The following is a 23,651-nucleotide window of genomic DNA, read 5'->3' as shown; positions in this document are numbered from 1 at the left end:
ATATACTTCCAAGTTAGAAGGGGGTTAGGGATAGCATAGGAACTTTGAAAGCAAGGTTTCCAGGACCTTGAGGGAGCTAACTATTGTTAGGGAAAGGTCATTTATTACTGTTCGCTAAAACCTTAGTCATGAGACCCTTCAGATGTGTATCAGTGGTCTATATGCTTGGAGGATGATGGTCAACATCTATCTTGGGGGGGGGGTAGAGATAAAGGAAGTTTCCAAAGGAATTTTTATATGTTAAAGTAGACTTACAGGATCCTGGCAGGTCAGGATAATATTAAGCTAAGATTGCCTTTTGCTCTTAGTAAAGTGTCAACATTGATACAGCTGAGTTCCTAGAGGAAGGTTGCTCTCCCATTTCAAGGAGTTGTCAGTGGGTTGTAAGTACCAAGGAAATTTAATTTTTTCTCTTGCCTTTGTTTCCCACATCACTTAGTGCAGTGTCTGGCTCACAGTAAACAATCAATAAATATAGCTATTTGCAGTGGTCATCTGTGGATTTGCTGCTTAGAGTCCATTCACTTTCCATCTGGTAACTGTACCTCATTTCCTTCTGATGAACCATCATTCTCTCCTCAGTCCATGTTCTAGTGAAACTGACTCCACCCTGAGCACCAGGAGTAGAGCATGTGACTTAGGTTTAAACCAATTAGACCACTGTATCCTCTAACCTGTAGTTATTGATTAAAAAATGGAGGCATGCATAGAGTTACCACATGCTCTTGAAACTGCACCCTTCAGTATATACCCAAGGCAATTGAAAACAAGTGTGCAAATAACGACTTGTATGTAAATTTTCATAGCAGCATTATTTATAACAGCCAAAAAATGGAAAAATCCATTGTCTGATGAACGGATAAAAAAAATGTTGTTGTATCTATACAATAGGAATGATATTCAGTCATAAAAAGGAAAGAAGTACTGACGCATGCTACCGCATGGATGAACCTTGAAAACATTATGCTAAGTGAAAAAAAATTCACAAAAGAATGTATGTATGATTTCATTTGTATGAAATATTCAGAAAAGGCAAATCTGTGGAGACAGAGAAAGTGGCTTAGTGGTTGTCAGGGACCAGAAAGGAGGGAATGGGGAGTGACGGCTAATGGGTATGCGGTTTCTCTTTAAGTCTCAGCCTAAATGTTACGTTTTGGGGAAGACCTTTCCTAAAACCCTCAGTGACATTAAATCCCATTGCACCTGGCACATCTCCTTTTTGTGGTTATTTGATTAATTAGTATTCTTTTGTTTTATGTCTGTCTTACTTGCGTTTTTTAGCCCTCATGCAGAAAAGGACTGTTCTGGCTAGCTGTTTCTAGGGAACTACCTTCCTCAAATCTTAGTGCTTAAAACAGAGTTTGGCAAAGTGCCAGATCTAGTTCATGCCCTGTTTTTGTATAACTAGAAACCTAAGTGTATGTGTGTGTGTGTGTGTGTGTGTGTGTGTGTTTACATTTTTAAGGGGTTATTTTTAAAACCCAGAACAAGAACACTATGTGACAGAGACAGTACATGGTCTGCAAGGCCTAAAATATATACTATCTGGCCCTTCATAGGGAAACCTTGCCTACTTGCGGATTAAAACAACAGCCAGTTTGTTACAGCTCATGAGTTTTTATGCCAGGAATTCCGGAAGGGTTTGGTTGGATGATTCTTCTGTTCTATGTGCTGTTGACTGGGACCTCTCAGTGGCACTCAGCTGGGGGCTGGTCTGGTCTGAAAGGTCCATGAAGGCTTCAATCAAAGTCTGGTGCCTTGGTGGGGTGGCTGGAAGGCTGGGCTCAGCTGCGCCCCTTTCCCTGTCCCTGCTATCTTACTATCAGGGCGGTTGGACTTACTGCAGAATGGCTCAGGGCTCTAAGAGACCAAGGTGGAAGCTTTCAAAGAGTAGACTTAAAACTGGATAGCATCACTTCTTCTGTACTCCATTGGTCAAAGCAATTTAGATTCACAGGGATGGGATATATATCCCACCTCTTGATGGTGCAAAAGAGTTTGAGACTACCTTTAATCTACTTCAAGACTAAGTCTGCTCACTCACCATTAAATCCCCAGCTCTTGGCACAGGACCTGGCACATGAACTCAATAAATTTATTAACCAATGGACACGCTGTAGTAGGCGGAATCTGACCTATTTGTAATATGAAAGTATTAGATTTGGAACTACAACAAAGGGCCTCCTTGGACCCTTAGGTCCCAGCAGTGTGCTACATCTCTCTCAAGAGTATTTGAACTTCAGTTTCCTTTTTGGTTAATGAGGAACAGTAACACCTGCATTTCACAGGTTTTCCATGAGAATTAAATGGTGTACATGAGAAAGCTTTATGTGAAGTTCTGTTTAATGTTGTTATTATTCTCATTGTTGCCCAGGGTGGCAGTTGACAAGGCCAGAGCCCCTGGATCCTGTGCCCTGGAAAAGGATCCCTCAACCCTACCCGGCTCTCCATCTCTTACCCCTGCCAGTCACCGAGGAGCAGGCATTAGGAGAATGAAGCAGGGTTCCCGTGGCTATGCAATCCAAGTTCTAGTCAGGGAAGATTTATTTCCCCACAGTGGCTCTAGTGATGGTTCGATCGGACTTATAATTCCATAATGATCTTGGTGCCAATGCCTCCCACTCGGGATGTCTCCGCAGAGGCCGTGGGGAAATGGGAAGCCACACTAGCTAAACAAATAAGAATGATTAGTTGCGTGTGGCCAGCCCCTTGCCGCCTGAGCTCAGGCAGCAAGGGGCTGGCCTATTGTGTGCTCCAACATATGCAGTAATAAAGACACCGCTGAGAAAAACCACATTCAACTTGTCATCCTCACCCAGCGCAGAAAATGCAGTGTGCCTTCTCCAGAAGAGCTCCCAAGACCCTCTGTTCCAGAGACACTCCCATACCTTTCATTTCATGTGTGCCTCATTTTTGACCAGAGGAAGGGTTTGTCTGCTTGAGTAATACCTCTTCTTCCAACCTTTCCACAAAAGCCCGTATACAGCCTGGGCGTGATGTATAATGTGTGTGTGGTATGTGTAGGTCTGCCTGTGGAATAATTAGTTAGAATGTTGAGTGGGAATATAAAACAGGATCTCCTACATGAGTTTTTAAGTATCTGTACGTGTATTTGTGTGATTTAACTGTCTGTGTAACCAACAGGCATGGTAAAGAATAGTACTAGAAACTAAGCTCAATTCAGCACTTAACTGTGCCAGGCACTGGGCTGAATGCTTTACATATATTATCTCATTTAATCTCCATAACAGTTGTGGAAGGGAATACTAGTATTATCTCCATGTTACAGATAAGGAAACACCCCTGTAAGGTAGGTTAGGGTTAAGGCAACTTGCTTAGCTAGTGAGGGGCAGTCAGGATTTGAGCCGTCTTTCAGATTCCAAAGCCTGTTCTTAAAATGCTCCACAGTCCCAAATTCAGGCTCCCCTGCTGACGCTGATGCTGGATTTGATGATCTAATTTTCTGAGATATGCCACAGAGCCAGCCTTATTCTCCATATGTGATCTCCCAAAGCTTTGGTGCTTGGGAACCTTTATTAGGAGGGAAGGGTTCCCCCTTATTGGCTTACTGACCCAGGACGGTGCCGGCATGTGTAGGCACGGTCAGTCACTGTACCTATCATACCCAGGATTCCCCTACAGCAGACATCCCTTCTGCAGCTCTCTGCTTGGAGAAGTAGCCCTGGCCCTTATGTAGGGGTAGACACAGATCGGACTAGGGGAGGGCCCACATAGGCTGCCCTACGACAGCCCTGCAGTGGCCTTGTTCTTTGGGATCTTCCAGGTGGTTTTTTTGGGGGGCCGAAACTGCAATAACTATTCCAGTCAACTTGACTCAGCCCAAATTAGGAACGTAGAGGTAAACCATCTTGGCCAGTCAGACATCTTGGTGTGATGCAGACAACAAGAGCAAGAGGACAGATGGTCCGTGAGAAGGAGAGATGAAAGAATAGCCTGTCTTCAGACCACCTTGGTTCCAGCTCCAGTCCCTGCCTTTACATCAGCCCTTTATAATGGATCTGGGCAAACATGAACTGCTCTGTATGATAAAGGGGTGAAGAATTTGGAGGCTTGAGGGAGAATCCAGGAGACAGAGATGTGAACTGGCTGACTGGGTACCATGCAAGGGAAAGAAAAGATACAAAATGATTCATGGAGTGCTAGAAGTGAGACAGGGACTTGGGAGGAAAGAACTGCTCAAGTAGGCTTCCAGGTTGTCTGCTGTGGGGTATGTGGGATTAACATCCTCCTTCACCCCTGTGATACCTGCAGTAAATTCTGCATTTCACACTGATGGTTGTGCAGCCGTGGGTTCTTGGTGGGGAAATGGGACAGCTCACACCTGGGTTATACTTCCTCTGCTCCCAGTCTGGTTTCCTTAGGGTCTCTGATTGATGTTCAAGGCTACTCTCTATGTGTATGTTTTCATGTTTCCCTAGACACATCTAATTGTGTAATTATGTAAGAAATATATATGTGGTAAAGGGAATAGCATTATGTGACACGTTCATATATGTGAATTCAGGATATTCATTTATGTACATGTATAATCACATCTGTGTGCTGTGTATGACTCTGGATGTATAAGCAGTATGCACGACTGTGGGTGTTTGTGCCAGGTTGTGGGGCTTGTGGCTATTTTCCAGAGATGGCTACCATGATACATCCCATCCCGCATGTTCTCCTTACAATGTGATGTCAACTTCTTCCACTGAGAGAGAGTCTCTCTTTCCTTCTCCTTCAATGCGGACAGACCTCGGTGACTCCCTCAACCAATAGAACATGGCAGGAAAGATGCTATGTGACTTCTGAAGCTAGATCATAAAAATACCATGCACTTTTATGTTTTGTTCTCTTGCGATGCTCATTGTTAGAAACCAGCTACCAAACTGCGAGGAGGCCAAGCAGCTATTGGGAGAGGCCACTTGTCGGTGTCCTGGCTGACAGTACCAGTTGAGGTCCCAACCAGCAGCCAGCATCAACTGCCAGCCATGTGAGTGAGCATCTTGCCTTCATTGAACCACGCCAGCTGACAGGACACAGAGCAGAGTTGATTCTTCCCTGCCAAGCCTTACCCAAATGGCTAAATAAATTATTGTTTTGGGATGCTTGGTTATGCAGCAGTGTAGCCGTGTTCACCCTAACTGTGTGTGTGTTCCTGTGGTTCGCTGTCTTTGTGGGTGCCTGCATTTGTGTCAGATGTCTGTGTCCCTGAGTAGGTGTGTGGTTGAAGGTGTTTCTGGAGACAGAATCATGGTTATTAGGGTTTTGCTTTGGCCTCAGTGGGAGCTGTTTGGTGAGAACCCTTTGAAATCTTGTCTGTCTTGTAGGTCTCTTCTTTTGAGTGTTTTTCCTTTGAACCAGAGAAACCTGTTTAGCTGAGAGCAAATGCAGCTTAAATTTACTGACTTTTCTGGCCAAAGTCCCCTGGAGCTGCCAAGACCTTCTAGCAGGTGAGAGGCTGCCATACAAAAGTCTCACATCCCTTTCACAGGGACTGTTTTGTTATTTTTCCTTTTCTGCTAATGAGGCCTTCAGAGATGAACCAGAGACAGAGGAAAACACAGTCACTGGACTCCTTGATATCTCCTGGAGTCGAGATACTTAGAATTCTTGAGTTCTACCAAGGAAGCTGCTTCTGTGGACTCAAATGTGCCCAGGTTTCAGTGTAGGCATCATCTGGTTTCTGCCCTGCCTTGACTGCTGCCACCCATGCCATCCGAGTACAGCCCAGGAAGTGGAGGACCCTGGTTTAGAAGGCTAGTTCCTCTTGGTCTCCTTGGCAGTGCCCCTCAGCTTATGTTGGTGGCCCTACTCAGCTTTTCTGGGAACACTGAGAGCTCTGGCTTCACATTCCTGCCCTCACACTGCCTCTCAGGACCTCTAAAGCACTACTGTCCAATAGAGCTTTCCGTGATGATAGAAATGTTCTACAACCCCTGCAGTCTGATATGGTAGACATTAGCCACATGTGGCTCTTGAGCACTTGAAATGAGGCTACTGTGACCAAGGAACTGAGTTTTAAATTTTATTTTAATTAATTTAAATCTAAATACTACATGTGGCTATTGGCTAACATATTGGACAACATAGATCTGATGAGTTCAAGGAGTTTTATCTGTAACATGGGGATAAAATTTGGGGCGCCTGGGTAGCACAGTCGTTAAGCGTCTGTCTTTGGCTCAGGGCGTGATCCCGGCGTTCCAGGATCGAGTCCCACATCGGGCTCCTCCGCTGGGAGTCTGCTTCTTCCTCTCCCACTCCCCTGCTGTGTTCCCTCTCTCGCTGGCTGTCTCTCTGTCACATAAATAAAAATCTTAAAAAAAAATGGGGATAAAATCTGCCCCATCTGCCTCACAGGGCTGTCTGGAGCAAATAAGATGAAGAATGGGGAAAAGATGTACTCACATAAAGGATTTGGAAAGAAAGACAGCAGTGTGAACTGAATGGGCTTCTGCTTATAGCTCTGTTAATATTTCTGTTTTATAGTCCTTGTTGGATTGTGTTGATTTGGTCTGTTTACATTTCTGTGTCTCTTATCTGACCCTGAGCTCTTTGAGGGTAAGAACTCAGTGGGACTATTTCACAGCTGTATCCCCATAGCCAATGGCTGGTATGTAGCTTGGTATTCGTGTTCAAGTGAATAAAATGTCTGGAGTACAGAAGGGATTTCTGGCAGCAGGATTTAAAGTGTATGGTGAAAGCTGAGGGGGAAGGGGTACAGAGAGGAGGAAGCAGGACAGGACAATATGGTGGTGAGACAGAGCTGGGGCTCCTGCCCCCCATGCTCAACATTCTAGGCCCATCTGGAGAGAGCAGGGAGCCAATTCCTGATGCCAGGAATGCTTTCACGCAACTGGGTATCAGGCTTATGGGAGCTTAATTGAGAATGGCTGATCAGAGGTGAAATGATTTACTCAACACATTTTGCTTGTTGAGGGAGGCTGGATTAATCATTTAAATCTCTGCCTAGCAGGGCTCTGGGGATGGATGCTGTGGTTTCCTTTGATTGATGGTGGCCAGGTTGAAGATTATTTCTCAGGCTTTCTACCCTTCCAAGGTTCTGCTCCTCTGAGGAGTGGGAGAAGGATCTTCAAAGCTCTCCAACAAAGCTGCAAGAAGAGGTGGCTTTTTGTTTGTTGTTTACTTATTTAAAAGGAAGTTTAAAACTTATTTCTGCCCAATTCCAAGTGTAATACAAGGAAACAGAGAAGAGACTTCTGTGATCCCACCACCCACTCTGTTCCCTGGACTTCAAACTTCCCACTTTTACGGTGGTCCTCCTCGTTTGTGGGCCATGAAAGTAGGCACTGTCTGCTTAGGCCTAGCCTTGCACACTGGTTTTAGCAGCTGAGGAGGCATGAGCTCAGAGCTAGTTCTCCTGGGAAGTGGTTCTCAGTTAGGTCTTTTCAAGGTTTGGGGACTGGTGGGACTCAGAATTTCCCTTCCCCAAATACTTAACCAGGTTAGATCTGTCCCAAGAAGGAAGCCAGGCTCCTATGAGTGCTGGCAGCTCTGTGTCCAGCTGGACGCTTCTCTTGGCCCATGCCTTTATTTATTCATTCTAATATTTGAGCTTATTCTATTTATAAGCATATTACTCTGGTAGCACTTTGTTAATGTCTTTTTATAACTTGCGTCAGGCTCGATTATAATTTATATATTCATTCTGTGAGTTACCACTGATGCATTAGATATTTTTTGGACATTTATTATTTATCCTTATGGTACTAGGCAATGACACAAGCTAGAATTATTCTTGGGCTACTCTTGCTGGCCTCCTGGGTGTTCCATGGAAAAAGTGAGCTAATACCTGTCCTTTCCCACCCCGTCCCAGGAAAGTGTCCTATGTGGACCTTTCTGAAAAAAAAAAAAAAAAACCCACAAAAAACAAAAACAAAAACCCAGCACTTCCCACTCAACTATTGCCCAAAGGCTTGTTTTTCTTCCCCATGCTACTAACCAAAGTTTGCTCACAGCTGCAAAGTCAACTTCCCATCTGTTTGAAGTAAACATAATCAAGAAAGTAGATCAACTTCTAGAACCCCACATAATACATCAAAAATGGAAAAGAACTTGAGAACGGTTTTTTTCCTCTTGGCGAAAACCTGCTGTTTGGGGGAAGTTACTACTTGTTTGGATCGTCGTTTTCTCCACTCCTGAACATCCAGGAATCACTGTGTCTGGGCTCTCAGGGCCTGAGGGAACACTCCATTTTACTGTCAGGTTAAACTCCTCTGGTCAAGGGGAAGGTCTTTTCATGGAGAGAGAAGGGGACTTTGGGAGGCACCTAAATCTGGCTTACACTCTCAGTTTATTACTTCCTGACTGTATGACCTTGTACAAGTTCTTCACCTTTGACCCTTAGCTTCCCTATCTATAAAAAGGGAACGACAGTTCTGATCTTCAGAAGTTGTGAGAAGTAAATATATATGCAGCACCTGGTACATACGAGATATTCAGGGGTAGAGCAGAATTCGAACTGTGGATAACTATAACTTTGAAAATGATTGGTCGTTGTCAATTCTACACAGTACATAAATATAAAAAGTAAATGACTTGCTGGTGACCTATCCGCACGAATTTTCAAAGGACTATTTTTACTGCTTGAGACTCGAATGTATCCGACCCTGAGGGGCAATAGCTTGATTTATCTTTACCCCTCACGTCCTCTGGTTTCCTTCTGTTGTTCCTTCCGCTATAAAGACATTAGACTGTTGGGAAATCAGAGATGAAACTTCGAAGTTCCATTTTGGTCTGGCTTGGAAGCAAAATCAGGCCCGTGCGGATCTCCTTCAGACGTCTCTCACTCTAGCGGAGGGATACAGGGGAAAATTGTCCATCACAGGTGCGTTGGCAGACCGGACTTAGCAGAAGTGGCGGGGGCGGGGGGGGGGGGGGGAAGGCGGGGCTTAACAACTTCGCGGACAGGAAAGGGAGGGAGGCGGCCGCACATCTTTCTGGAAGGCGGAAATTGGGCGCGACGGCGCGTGACGTAATAACTGCGCGCTCACAGCTTCAGACCGTCGCTGCCGCGTCTGCGCGTGGGGAGCTGGTTGCCACTGCAGCCGCCTGGAATTGTGGGGTTTGTGTCTGCCCCTCGGCTGCCGGGCGGGAAGCCGAAGGTAGGGGCGGTGAGGGCCCCCCGGCCCTGGAGCTGGGCGGGGGGCTCTGGGCTAGGGGCTACGGGCGCTGTCCGAGCCTTCTCCCACCAGCGGCCCCGGCGCCTTCCCAGCACCGTACCGGGGTCCCCACACAGGACGACTCCCCCCCCACCCCCCCGCCGCCCCAACACATCTCGTTCCACCAAAGCGAGACGTCCAAGTGAGCCCGGGCCTCAGCCCAGAGAGTTGCCCTACCTACCTTTTCTATTCAGAGCGTCTCCAGTAACTTTTCTTAAGTGCCAGGAGATGAGGCGGTGGGGATTCTGAGACTAGCTTTTGATTCTCTGCTTCAGCTTCCTTCCCTTTTTCTTTCTCCCACCCTCAGTTTCTGCATCTAACCGCCCATTTGTTGACATTCTGGTTCTTGGCGGAGGCCTCTCTGTCTCTTCACCATATGGAATTGCCCTCTAGCTGCGTCGTATTTCCACGCCTGACTTGTGTTTTCCTTTTTCCTGGTAGATGGAAGACTTGTCTTTGAAGTACGGATTTCAGACTTGGTGTTTTTCAAATCACCTCAGAGGTTGTGTACGTCCCTGGCCTCTACTCAGGGATTTCATTTAAAGTGGACTATGGGCACCTGCGGTGCCTCCCAGGTGATTCTGATTTTGATGGTCCTGAAATTCTTGCTTTGAGAGTCTCTCCTGTAGAAGACTGGAGGGAATCCGTTGCCATATGAGCTCCTGAAATAGGGCTCTAGGTGGGAAAGAACACCTAACACCTGAGAGGCCAGCGGAGGTTTCTTTACACTCTAGTAGCTAAAGGGAAGTTTGATGTCTTTAAAAAAATATTAACCCTTCCATATGTAATGTCAGTTTTCTCTTAAAATTTTTTTTAACTATTTGGCATTGATTCAAGCCTGTGTGGTTTTCTGACCTCAGTAAAACCAAACCAAACCATTAACTGCTTTGGGGGATTGAAGGGGTTGGATGAACCCGGAGTAGGTAGGCAGGAGGAGAATGAATCTTCCATGTTTGCTAAGAGAAGAAACTGATGTGTTTTAAACAGTAACAGTGATTGTTTTGACAGTGTAAAAGATGTTTTATATCTGTGTCTTTTTAGGTCTCACCCCACCCAAGCTTATTTTGTTGTCTGATAGAAATATAGCCAGTTTTGGGGTTTGGAGAGTATTTTGATGGGAGCCAGGGTATGAGGATGTTAGGATTGATGTATAACATGGATTGCAAGTTGGTGTGTGGTTTCAGTGGAGAATGTGGCCCTTAGGTTTTTTTTTTTTTTTAAGATTTTATTTATTTATTTGACAGAGATAGAGACAGCCAGCGAGAGAGGGAACACAAGCAGGGGGAGTGGGAGAGGAAGAAGCAGGCTCATAGCAGAGGAGCCTGATGTGGGGCTCGATCCCATAACGCCAGGATCACGCCCTGAGCCGAAGGCAGACACTTAACCGCTGTGCCACCCAGGCGCCCCCTGGCCCTTAGGTTTTTAAGAAGGTGTTGCCACACCAGATTTGTTTTCTTTTGGTTTAATGAATTTAATCTGCTCTTTATGTGGTGTTCTGATGAAATTGGCTACCGAAAAGACTTACTGCCCCCATTTTACAGAGGGTGGGAATGGGGAATATGTTAGTACAGCTGTGGTGACCCAGGAATGAAAAGTTGCCTTGTTCTTGGATTCCTGTTTTCTTGACCTTCCCTGATGTCTTTGGGAGATGAGTTATTCTCTGCAAAGGCCAACTTTGAGCCCCGGTGTGTTTCATTAACCAAAAAAAGGCTAATTAAGCGAAACTGAAAAGTTAACATGGGTTTTAAACATGCTAGAACTTCTTCACTGAGTGTTGTTCTCCTTTAGAGTGGTATGTGTAGGTGTGAGTGGTGGAAGTGTGGCCTTCCTTAAGTGATACGTCATTAGTGATGAGTTTCATTAATACATAATACCATACTGTTTTTTTTAAATCCCAGGTGGCATGGTTAAAGCAAGCTTGTCACCTGACTTATCTTCAAATGAGTAAAAAGTTCTTTTGAAGGGGACAAAATAGAATTTTGGTGTGTGGTGAACATGTTTTGAATCTATCACTTATTAGCCATAGGACCTTGCACAAGTCACCCCTTAGGCTCAGTTTTCCACTGCATAAAAATGGGAATACTGGAGCACTTGCCTGGCTAAGTTGGTGGAGCATGTGACTCTTGACCTTGGGATTGTGAATTCAAGCCCCATGTTGGGTGTAGAGATTACTTTAAAATTCTTTAAAAAAATGGGAATGCTTACTTGGAAGAGTGGTTAAATGAGGAGTAACACATCAGTGACATAGGAAGGCAGTAACTGTTTCTACTCTCAAAGAATGAAGATTTGCTATCGAGCATAGTTTTTGAAAAATGAGTCTCTAAAGACAAGTTGTATCATTTTCCAAATAGGTAGATGCCTTTCAGGTCTGTTATCTGTGGATTCATGCTCTGACCTCGTCCTTTCTCTTGTCTTCTCCCCCCTCCCCCACCCCCACTCATTTTCTATCCTTTCCTAAGTGAAGCTATATTGCAGAGGCTGTCTGCCAGTCTCTTGGAGTAAGCCTCTTTTCAGGAGAGCTAATCTGAACATTCTTACAATGCTAGCCCCTTGGTCATGTATTCCTGGGGATTTTTCTTTGGGGCCTCAGCTGGTGTTTAGCTCACGCTCTGTAGCACAGGCATCTCTAACTCCTGGATTTGGTGTCAGTTTGGAAACCTGTCCTTGTGAGGCTAATCTTTTCTCTTTCTGAACAAGGATGAATACTTTATCCTTCTCTGAGTCAGTCTTAAGCTGCAGGCCTTAGTTTTTCACAGCATAGAGCTTCTTATTTTAATTATATGTGGTCTAAAGGGGTAGTATCCTGCCCTTTTCTTCATGTTCTTTCACCAGGGGCTTCACTGCTGAGTAGGGGAGGAGGAGAATAGCCCCTTGCCATTCAGGTGGGACTTTGATAACCCCTTATTCCTAGCATCAGCAGTAATCGAGTTTGCCTTTGGGATAAGAACCTTGTAAAAGATAGAAGCTGTTCAGGACACATGTGAAGATTCTCCCAGAATTTTACTGACTTGAAAAGGGTTTATGCTTGACATCCTTCCTTGTGCTATTTTCCACCTTGGAGACCGAATCCGGGAGCAACAGAATTATGTTCACACGCTTTTAGATCCTTTAGGTTCCACCAGGCAGTGCATAGGTAAGGGTGTGGTTGTGTTGGCTGGCCATGTCTGCTCTCATCCTCCTAACAGTGACCTTGGCTTTGGTATTTTAGGCATTGAGATGTGTCTTAGTCACTTATGGGCTGCTGTAATAGAATACATAGGCTGGGTGGCTTAAATAGCAAACATTTATTTCTCCCCGTTTTAGAAATTGGAAGTGTGAGATCAAGGTGCCAACATGGTCAGGTTCTTAAAGGTAGTGGGTCAGCTCTTGAGACCTCTAATCAAGTGATCCTCAACCTTTTGTTCACTGTCACCTTTTGATATTTCCCCTAATTGTCCCCTCCCCATGGGATTTTAATACCACAGATATACCATGTATCTATTTATATACCGTGGCCCTTTGGAGGGCCATAAACTTAAAATACCTGAGTTTTCTTCCCGAAGAATCATTCCCTGCCCGACTTGGGGGTAATACTGCCCTCATTGAGAATGCATGGTCTTACCTATATTCTCTAATACAGCCATCAAGGCATGTTTTATATCTAGAAGTTCCAGCTGTTACCACACCAACACCAAACAAGTAAAAGTGGGAGAACATTATCTCATGCAATCTTCCTATCAACCTTATAAAATAGTTGGTATTACGCCATTTTACAGATGAAAAAGTAGGCTCGGTGAGGTTAAGTGACTTGACCAAGGTCAAAAAGTTTCTGGTAACCAGGCTTTAAACCCAGTTCTGACTCCACAGTGATTTCTTTTGCACTATGCTACCCTCCTCTCACCATGAGCCTGCTCTCATCAGGATATTTGACCATTCACCTTATTTTCTTAAGGCCCCCCTAGGTGCCAGGCCCGATGGAAGATGTTGAGTACACTAAAGTGAGAAAGAGTTCCTGCTCTTGAGGAGCTAAGTTTTCCTAGGGTGGGGTGCCTTAGGGCTAATTCCCTTGTTACCCATCCTGTTTGAGTTCTCCTGAGATAGCTGGCAATAGCTAAGGGTGGTCATGGAAAGATTTCAGGTAGTTGGCCTTTACAAGGATCAAAGCTGTGAGTATGTCCCTCCTAGTTCCATTTGCCAACCAGCTGAGCTGTTTCTAGTCACTGAGCCTGTTGCCTAAAGCGTATTGCAGGCCCAGGAAACTCCTTGGCCATTGCATGTTTATAAGCATGAGGATTAGTAAGAATGCCATTTTTTAAAAGATTTTATTTATTAATTTGAGAGAGAGAGCACAAGAGTGAGAGAGATTGGGAGAACGAGTGTGGGGAGAGGCAGAGGGAGAAGCAGACTCCCCACGGAGCAGGGAGCCTGACGTGGGACTTGATCCCAGGACCCCAGGGATCATGCCCTGAGCTGAAAGCAGACGCTTAACCGACTGAGCCACCCGGGTGCCCAAGAATGCCGTTTCTGCTTTTCTTAATGATATTCCTAATTCAGAGCAGAAGCTGGTTTGTCCCTTTTTGATGTTACTCCATATTTTCTGCCTCAAAACCTAATGCTGTTAAGAGAGTTGGAGAAGAAATGAAATATGTGTGGAGATAGAGGTGGGAGGGATAACGTTTACCTGGACTTTTCCAAAGGGGCTAGAATTGAGTTTAGTCTTCACTATTTTTATTTTCTTCCAAATCTTGGACTTTTTAAAAATTTTTTTAAGAGAGAGAGGTGGGGCGGGAGTGGAGGGGAGAGGCAGAGAGAAGAGGGTAGGGGCAGAGGGAGACAGGGAATCTTAAAGCAGGCTTCATGCCCAGTGCAGAGGCCGACTCCAGGCTCAGTCTCATGATCCTGAGATCATGACCCTAGCCGAAGTCAAGAGTTGGATGCTTAACTGACTGAGCCACCCAGCCACTCCCCAAATCTTGGACTTCTGAAGTGTTCCATTTACCCTCTGTTTTTCTGATGTCTCCTTGGCCTGCCTTTTTCACAGCTGAGCCTGCTGTGTTGGCTCAGGTGTTCCTGAAAGTTGGAGCCTTTGGGTAGTGTCTGATGTTTAGCCCATGTCACAGGTCCTATCCACGGAGAAATGGGAAGGGGTATGTTTCTGAGGTCGGCTTGCTGGCTGTGTCTTGACTGAGGGTGTTGTTGTGCTTTTTAATTACCACTTATCATTCCAGGCAGAGGACTATCACAGCAGTCAGTGAACTGATCCATGTCTAGCTGCTTGACTTTCTGCAAGTAGTCTGTCTTTTCTGTCTTAGGAAGGGGAGGAGTTCTAGAAACTGAAAGAAGAATCACAGATGCTTCTCATAGGTCAGGTGAGGAAGGCTGATACGAATGGACTTTTAAATGTGCATTTCTTTATGTCTGGGAATAGTTTCATGCTTTTGCCTTTCATTTCTGTGAGTCTCCCATGGGGTCAGCAGCCATCTGACCAAACTCGAGAAAACTAGCAGACTTCAGTTCAGTGGAAGTAACATAAAGTAGGACAGTCGGTACAGACAACATTGATTGGTCACACTTAGAATTCAGTAGTAGAGTTGGAAGCTTAAGGGGCAAGATCCTAAGGAAGGTATTTAAGGTTGATTTTGTGACTAACCCCACTGCTGGTCATGGGGAGTTGGGTTTGATTGTATTCATGAAACAAAGTCTCCATCTTTGGGCTCAGCTGCTAAAGTCTGAAATCATGGTGTTTATGGGCTGGAAAACATTGTCCTAGGGGTCTTTATATCAATTTTATTGGAAACATCAGTGCTGGGTCTGGTTCAGATCCAAGGAATGGCTGTTGGTTGGTTCCTTGGGTGAGTGAAGAGTCAGAAGTTTCCCTTGTGGTTCTGTCACCTTCCAGTGCTTGAGTTTTGTATTCAATGGGTTCGTATTTTACTGATGACAAAACTGAGTTCCAGAGAAGTGAAATGGGATATATACTTTTTTTTAGAGCCATCAGCATATTACTGGCAGAGCTGAGACTCAAAGCCAGAGGGCTCACAGAGGTTGGCCATAGAAGTTGTTAAAATTATTTAAAGCCTTATAAAGATACAAGATGCCATTGCAGTTAAAAATCTCCAGGGAGGGAGAAGGCCCCACCTCCACTGACTGCCTTATTCATTATCTTAAAACCTTCACTGGTGAGGTTTTTGGCTGTCATGCTGATTTCTTTCCTCTTCATGTTGAAGTGTGTTTCCTCTTGATCTTACCCCAGAGGAAATAGATTTGAAGCTTCCCCCTATTTTAGAAACAAAGAACAAGTTCTCAGGCCAGGCTGCTCTGAGGGTGTTCTGTAAAGAATGGGGCCAATGCACCAGTGGACCTTATCTGGTGACCCAAGCAAACCCGTAATACATCACTAAAAGAAAAAGAGTGAGGGAATGAATGGTGTATCGGAGTGGTTTAAAAACATTCTGGAGGGGCGCCTGAGTGGTTCAGTCAGTTGGGTGTCTGCCTTTGGCTCAGGTCAAGATCCCAGGGTCCTGGGATTGAGCCCCACATTGGGCTTGTTGCTCGGCAGGGAAGCCTGCTTCTCTTTTCCCTCTGACTACAGCTCTCCCTGTTTGTGCTCTCCCTCTCTCTCTGTCAAATAAAATCTTAAAAAAAAAAAAAATAACATTCTGGAGTCAGCTTACTGGTTTCATAATTTGCTATTTACTTACTAGCTGTCAGGTCACGACAAGTTACTCATTTTCTCTAAACCTTAATTTTATGATCTGTAGAATGGGACTAGTAATAGTTCCTCTTGGAACTGTCTTGAGAATTACTTGAGAGAATACATATGGAAAGAAGTTCCCCTGGCACAGTATAAGTGCTCTGTGTCACCAATCATGTCAACAACAGTAGTTTCTAATTCCTGACCCAAGACTTGGTTATAGGATAAGTTACACTAAGCCAGTGTTACCTTAACCATCACATCATTGTCAGTCTCCTTTGTTGTTTGATTATGCATATCAGTAGTCATAGCTGATTGATGCTGAATAAAAGTCACAAATAGCAAGGAACTTCGAAGCTTCTCTGCCTTCTTCCTTACTGAGCTTAGTTCTCACTTTTCTGGGGCTGTCTTTAACGGTCTGTCCCAGTCAGTGGGCCCTGTTTCCTGGGTAGTGGCTGACTGGGGATGTTACTGGAGCAGGACTGGCTGTCCAGAGTCAGCCTGGGGCCCTCTGACAGTATGTTCTCCTTGTCTCTTGCCTTCTGCTCTTCAGCCAGACATGAAGCAATTAGCTCGTTACAGGTACTTTGACTTTTGTCATGGCATTTTTGTGATTTGTATGCCCATTTCTGATCTTTGTGCAAGGTCAGGGATACACGGACCCAGATTTTTTGTTCAAGTTGACTCTTTCTCTTTGAAATTTACAACTGGTTCAGTGTAGCAGTGGGGGTGGGAGCGGGGGGGGGGGAAAAGCCCCTGAAGCTACTACCCCTCATTATATTGATTTCAAGCTGAGTTTCTAAAAAACCTGAGTACTGTAATTACAGCCTGTGCCTTACTTCTCTGAATGAAACAAATAGGCCAAAACTTTATCACTGGGGGGAGGGGAGGACCAGTCTGAATTAGTTAAAAAAAGAAAGAAAGAAAGAAAGAGTCTCTTCAAAGAAATGCTATTGTCTTAAATTTTTTGGCAAGCCTCTGCAGTATGTTTCTTACCTAGTCTTATGCTTCCCCTGTTTCCTATAACTGTTCTTGAGTTATTATGGGAGCCTCCTCTTACACCTTACTTTGGTTTCCTCTAGGACATTGTGTACCACTGCCCCTTGGGGTCTTCCTAAATACAGTGCTGATTGGAGAACACTCATGCTTAGAAGCCTTCAGTGGCCCCTTGGCTGCTGCTGAATACCTCCTAAATGTATCAGTTGTGTGGGTGTTCCGATGTTCCATGCATATCATGGTGTGTCCCTGTCCTACCACTTTAATTATATCCTCTGCCATTACCCACATGTATCCCTTGCTCTTGATAAACTGGTCCATGTGGCCCTCTAAACATGCCTCATATTTGTGACTGGGCCAGTTCTTTTGCCCAGAGTCCCCTCTCCTTTGTTTCCTACTTAAGCTGCGCAGCTGCCTTCTTTCAGTGAGCCTTCACTGGTACCTCCTCATCTGTATCCCCATAGCAACACTTTGATTATAGAATTTAGCATACTTTATCCTGGTTAGTTATTTTTTCTCTTATTATATGAGCTTCTCAAGGACATGGGCTATGCTTTATTTTGTGTCTCCAGTATAATGCTGAGTGTAACATGGACACCATAAATGCTTGTTGAATGAAATACATGAAAACCTGAGAAATGACAGCGGGCCTGTTCAATTCCCAATTCTTTCTGGCAGCATTCCTTGAACCCTAGTCACAGTGACTCTGGCATGCTCAACTCCCAGAGCCTTTTGTGTCTGAAGCAGTCTGATTCTGCAGAGTAAGTCTTCTCTTCCCAGATGGATTAGAAATTTCTGGAGGGTAGAAAGGGGGTCTCTCATTCCTCTTTGTGTACCCATCCCCCAGCACAGTTCCTGGCACATAGAGGGTGTTTAATAACTGCTTATGAATGTAGGACTCCTGCTCTTTGTCAGCCGATGTGCCTACCTCAGCCTGCTCTGTCACTCACTGGCCAGGGGTCTCCACCTCAAAGGTGTTTTCACGGTCAGGTAGGGAACATTTATTGTGAGCCGCAGGGAATGGTGAGCCTGTGTTCCATGAAGGGCAGCTGCTCCTCCCCTTAAAGTCATGAGTGAGTGTGGCTCTAGTGTCCTCCTCATCTTAGATTAGAAGAGAGGCCAGAAATCCAGATTTTTATGTAAAATCTCCGGGGACTACCAAAGTACATCTGTGGTCCAGATTTGGCATCAAGGCTACCCATCTGTGATCTTTGGATAGAGCCTGAAATTTAACATATATAAGTTCCTTGTGGAAGAAGAAAGGGAGCAGAGGACATAACCTAAAAGCTTTTGAGGGAGTTCTGTTGAAAGCCTAGGTTTGGTTGACAGTGTCTTGTTTTCTGTGGGTAGTGACGTAGTCTTTGAGCCAAGTCCTGCAGAGACCTCCTGTTTTCCTTCGTCCTCCCTTGTATTCTGTCCCTAGAAAGATGGCAACCTAGGGACTTAGGTGATTTTTACACTTTTGCCCAGCCTCTGCTGAGGCAGGTTTGATGGTTGTTCTTCTGTCCACTTCTTTTTTTTTTTTTTTTTTTAAAGATTTTATTTATTTATTTGGCAGAGACAGCCAGTGAGGGAGGGAACACAAGCAGGGGGAGTGGGAGAAGAAGAAGCAGGCTCCTAGTGGAGGAGCCTGATGTGGGGCTCGATCCCAGAACGCCGGGATCACGCCCTGAGCCGAAGGCAGACACTTAACTACTGTGCCACCCAAGCACTCCATGCTTCTGTCCACTTCTAAGGGCCTGGTGGTCAGCCTGGTTACAGACTGAGGTCCCAGGGATCACTTCTGTTAATGACTTCTCTGAGAAGGAGTTCTGAATGAACCAGCACAAGTAAAAGGGTGGTATGTTGTACAAAATTATTGCCTAAATGTGGTTAGCCAGGGGGCAAAGCAGTATAATAGCCAGGAGGAAGTCTGTACCTTCATGGAGGCTTTTGCAGGGTAATATCTTACCCTCTGGCTGCCCTCTTCTTTTCATAGTCCCTAAGGGCCTCTGGCGAGCTTACTTGCTTGGCATTACCTTTTAGGTCTGAAGGTGTTGCCACCATTGATACGTGCATGTGAGGCAGAAACAAGCTGATTGGATTATCTCTGGAAGAATACATGAGAAACTGGAAAGAGTGGTTGTTCTTTGGTGAGGGGCCCTGGGTGGCTGGGCAGTAAGGCAGACGAGAGGCTTAATTTTCACTGCATACCTTTGTGTGATTTTTCAAAATTTGAGCTGTGCGCATAAATTGTTAATATTTTAAAAAATATCCCTGGGCAGACCCAAGTGTGGTCTCCTCTTCAAATTCCACTCTGTCCTCATTTTATTCCTTAACTATGGGTTCTCTGTAAACATCTAGAACCAGTTACTGTAGATTGTCCTTCGGAGCTGACAGCCTTGTTTTTCTGTTCCTTGGAAGTGTCTTAGGCTTTCTCAACCAGAAGTCTTCAGAATAACCGTCAGGCCTAAAGTATGCTCAACATTGTACTTTTTATAAAAGGGCTTTCATGGGGTGCCTGGGTGGCTCAGTCGGTGAAGCGTCTGCCTTCAGCTCAGGTCATGATCCTAGGGTCCTGGGATTAAGTCCCGCATGGGCTCCCTGCTCATTGGGGAGCCTGCTTCTCCCTCTGCCCTCTCCCTGCTCATGCTCTCTCTCTCTCTGTCTCAAATAAAATCTAAAAAAGGGGAGGGCTTTTCAAATAATGGATCCTTAAAATATCCCCATATCCTAGAGATGAGAAATTGAGATTTGGAGAGACTGAATTACTTACACTTACTGAGGATCATACAGTTAGGGTAGGGCTGTGACTAATCCAGGTAGCCTTACTTCATATTCCTGCCCCTTGCTCTTAGTGCTTAGGTCAGTGAGGTGGTCTTCCCTTTTTGGAATTGTCTTACAGGTTTCTAGAGCTGTTTCAGTCGGGGCAGAAGTAGAAATGTGGTGTTGCCGTTTTATTTTTGCGGTTCTAGCATTCACCTCTTCAGGACTCTTCAGGCCTGTCTTCTCTGGAAAAAAGTGGTCAGTAGTAGGTTTCTCCAGTTTCTACTTAGGGTAAACTAAGGCTCCATTGAAGCAGTATCTCTTAGGGAAGCTTGAATTAACGTTTTTTTCTTCTCTTTGCTGGATATTATTGCTGCTGTTAGGCAGAGGGCTTTGTTTCCAGGTTACAAATCTTTTTAGCAAAGAAGTTAAGTGTGGAATAGAACCGAAAGGACTAGTGTTGTTCTTGGATATAATGTAATGCTCCACATCCCAGAGAGAATAAACATTGTGAAGTGCTCAAGATGGGTTTGGATTAATATCCAGACAACATATGGCTTGGCATGTAGGGCACTCCTGGGAGACCCTTCTCACCATACATAGCCCGCCTTTGCCGGGTGGCCCCTTCCCACAGGTCTTCCCAGCAGCTGTTGTGCACCTGGATGAATCATCAGCTTTCCTAACCTTTGGTGGGGGGGGGGGGAAGACGCGGGGACCAGTGTTAACTATTGAAAGCCTTCACATGGAAGGTGAAATAAACAGACAACCCTGGGAGACTGTGTTTTAGTACTACTTAGCTTCCCCTGAGTTTGTCCAGGATATTCACTTCCATTAGAAACACTGGCTCATCCTCACCACTGCTTTCTTCAGAATACAGCCCTGAAAATCATCTTGCTCTCTCTACTCTCCTGCCCCTGGCATCATGACTGTAGAAGGTCTCTGAAAGCTCTGGAGAGGTGGTGGGCAACATGGAAGGAAGGCTCAGTTGCTTCTAAAGTCCAAGCAGAAATACTTCTTTTTTTTTTTTTTAACCTTTTCTATTTCTACTTAAATCAAAATTAGGTTACCTTCAAAGAGAGTTCTGTGCATTACTGACAGAGCTCAGAGTGGGAGAGGCTCTTGGTACCTCCTTTGCAATCTCTGAAGGGATCTTGTTGGGGGCATGTAGAGCTCATGCCTGGGTTATCTTTTCCTCCCCTAGCTCTGACCTGCACTGTGCCAAGAGAGTTGCCCTAGCTAATGGCTTAGTCACTGGCTGGCAGCTTTGTGGGTCTGGAAACTTAGCCAGTTCACCCAGGTTTAAGCTCCCATGGGCAATCTCAAGCACATGAAATTCATGAGTCCATTCAGCTATAGTTTCAGTTTAGCTAATTAAGTCTAAGAAACATGCCTAGCAAGTTGACTTGTGTGGACAGGTGGGTGTGTTGTCTCCTCTATAGATTAGATTAGCTGGAAGCCAGCTCACACCTGGAGGAAGTCAAGGTGAAATAGGGTGGAAAGCTCTTGGCTGTAGCATCAGATATATCCAGATTTAACCATGTATAGCTACTAGACTTAAGAGGAGTTATTTAACCTGTCTCTTATTGCTTCATCTGTAGAACTCCCTGGGCTTTTCAGATATGCACACACTATGCATTCAGTATATGTTTTGTACCATTTATTCACTTCTTCCCTCTCCTCACAGCATTGTACTTTTAAGGCTTTATCTGTAGTCTCACGAAGTATACCTGTTACTCTCTTGGGGCACCAGAAGTGTCTTTCAGAGAAACTGAATTTAATTCTCTGGGTACCTTTTGGTGTGTTCTTCACAGACCACAGCCCTTCTTTTATCACAGGTTACAGTAGGAACAAATAGATTCTTGCTTTCATCAGTTGGTTCCAATCTAAGGTGTCTTTGTGGTTATCATTCAAGGTACAGTTCTTTGTAAAGACCCGCTTAAGTGTCAGGTACTGCTTGGCCATGGGAATTGAGTGGTGAGTGTGACAGGGTCCTTGCCCTCAGTAATACCTCTCTAAACCCATCCTTAGTTGGGTTACTTTTTTGGGTGACTAGTCTTCTTCGTTCTTTGTTGATTCATACTGATTTGCTTCTGAGAGAGTAATCTTCTTCCTGGACCTAGGGGACAGTGCCCCTTTGTGCGGCCTGGGCCTTGCCTGCTGGCTTGCCTGCTCTCAAACAATGATAGCAGCGTGCTGAGGCTGGAGGAGAAAGCCCCGCAGGCTACTACTGCCTCGGCCACACATGTCCCGAGAGCCTGTGCTTGGCACCCTTGAATGTTCCTTTTCTCCTTGCACATAGATTATAGTGTTCACTGGTAATTTAAATTCAAAAACCTTCCGCCCCCCTCTCTGCCTTTAAAAAAAAAAAAAAAAAAAAAGGCTCTGTGTATTACAGGGTGGAGAACAAAGCAGTCCAGCCCTGGTTTCCTGGTGAGGTTTGTTTGATCATGTGTATTTTTTATGTAGCCTCAGTGTGGGTTACCTTTACTTTAATAAGGCTAACGTGTAATTCAGGCAGATTGATATTCTGCAGTTGTAGAATCTCACATCTTTCTCTACCTTGTTTGTCATAAATAATGTGGGTAGATTTAGGGGCTTTGGCTGACAGGAAGTTGTACTTTTCCACTTTGGACTCCAGACTACATTCTGGCCCCTTGTGGGCTCTGTGTATAGAAGGCCCAGCAGCCAGGTTGATGGATTTCTCAGTTTCAGAATAGGGGCCTGAAGATAGTTCTCTGCTCTATCCTTCTCTCTCTGTTGCCAGTTTTCCCGGCAGTTGGCAAGAAGTGTGTATGGGGAAGCAGGCAAAATTGCTCTCTGAGAACCATTTATTTGAGAACTCCCAGCAGAGAATTGCATTTGCCTCTCCTCCTTCTCTTTCTGTGGTATGTGGTCTTGTGATTTGGTACTGCTTGTCCCTGTGCAGTATGGAGGCCTGAGTATGACTCCTTTAGCCCTGTTGGGGTTTTTATCAATAAATTGCTTGCTGGTTGATCTTTCCCCTAAATTCCATCACTTTCCCAGGAGCAGGGGAATGTGTCAACATTTGGGGGCCTATTTGAACCTCTCTTTCTGGCACCGTGGCCACTGAAACCATAGTGTCTGAGCCCAGATGAGCCATGTTTCCCACTGCTGCTGGGGCTGGGCGGTGGCTGCAGTTGGGTTTAGCTTTAACAGTCATACTAGAGGCTTGGTTGGAAAGAAGAAAGCACTGCATAATTATTGCTTATGTACTAGTTAAACCTATCAGCCAACAGATGTCAAGTGCAGGAAAAAGGTGCAATAATGTTATTATAATGGCATAATAGTTATCATTATAATAATCAGCTGGCATAGCTTTTGATAAGAGGCAGATCCTGAAAGGAGTGCAGGGGGAAGGGTTAACCTTGAACTACGGCACAATGAGGGGGTGCTTCACCTTGTAGGAGATGCTATGTGAATGTGTATGATTCAGGAATGGGGTTGATACCCTTTCTGCACAGCTTGAAGAGGTGTGGAGACTTCCGCTGGGGTTGTCTGCCCTACAGTTACTGTCTTTCTCATGGTGCCATGGAACACCTGCTATCCTTTAGTTTAAGGTGCCCTGGGTTGTGGGATTACCATTCTAAGCACCCGCCACCAACGGGTTCTCAAAAAGGCAGAGATTTCATCCCTGTGGGTCCATTTGGAATTTTCAGAAAATCCAGCCTCATCCCTCTAGCTACAACTGAGGAACTCCACCTCTTTTTAGCACACTGCACTCTCTATCTGGGGTGTGGTGGTGGACCTCAGTTATGTAGATGCTTCTTGTGGTGGAATGTGCTCATGGAAAACAACCTTTCCTTAGCCACAGAGCTCTTTGGAACTATGTTCTCATTCTGGTAAGGAGGTGGTAACTGGGTGGGGAGCAGAGCTGGGCTCATGAGTGACCCACAAAGGCAGCTCTAGGGTGGGAGAAGAGTCTTTGGATTCAGGCCGACTTGGGTTGTTGCCTGACCTCGCTGTTCACTAGCTGTTAAACAACCTTGTTGAGCCTCAGCTGGCCCTCTGTGTATGTGTTCATTTATTTCTCACTG

The 23,651-nt window shown here is 45.1% G+C and overlaps 1 protein-coding gene across 4 annotated transcripts in view; it reads left to right on the top strand.

The window, feature by feature from the left end:
- The window catches only part of SIL1 (SIL1 nucleotide exchange factor), a 250,710-nt gene that overhangs the window by 34,259 nt on the left and 192,800 nt on the right, over positions 1 to 23,651 (top strand). The window contains exon 1 of one of the 4 annotated variants that reach the window (XM_026508089.4): positions 8,995 to 9,125. The exons of 2 other annotated variants lie outside the window; for them this stretch is intronic. The gene's annotated coding sequence lies outside the window, so the exon portion shown is untranslated. Of the gene's footprint in view, positions 1 to 8,994; positions 9,126 to 23,651 lie in introns of those variants that run through there. One more of the 4 variants, XM_026508090.4, reaches the window with a different exon arrangement.

Source organism: Ursus arctos, unplaced genomic scaffold, assembly GCF_023065955.2.
Source record: "Ursus arctos isolate Adak ecotype North America unplaced genomic scaffold, UrsArc2.0 scaffold_5, whole genome shotgun sequence".
Lineage (NCBI taxonomy): Eukaryota > Metazoa > Chordata > Mammalia > Carnivora > Ursidae > Ursus > Ursus arctos.
The sequence above is the reverse complement of the archived record's forward strand: the minus strand, read 5'-3'. Positions and strand labels throughout refer to the sequence as shown.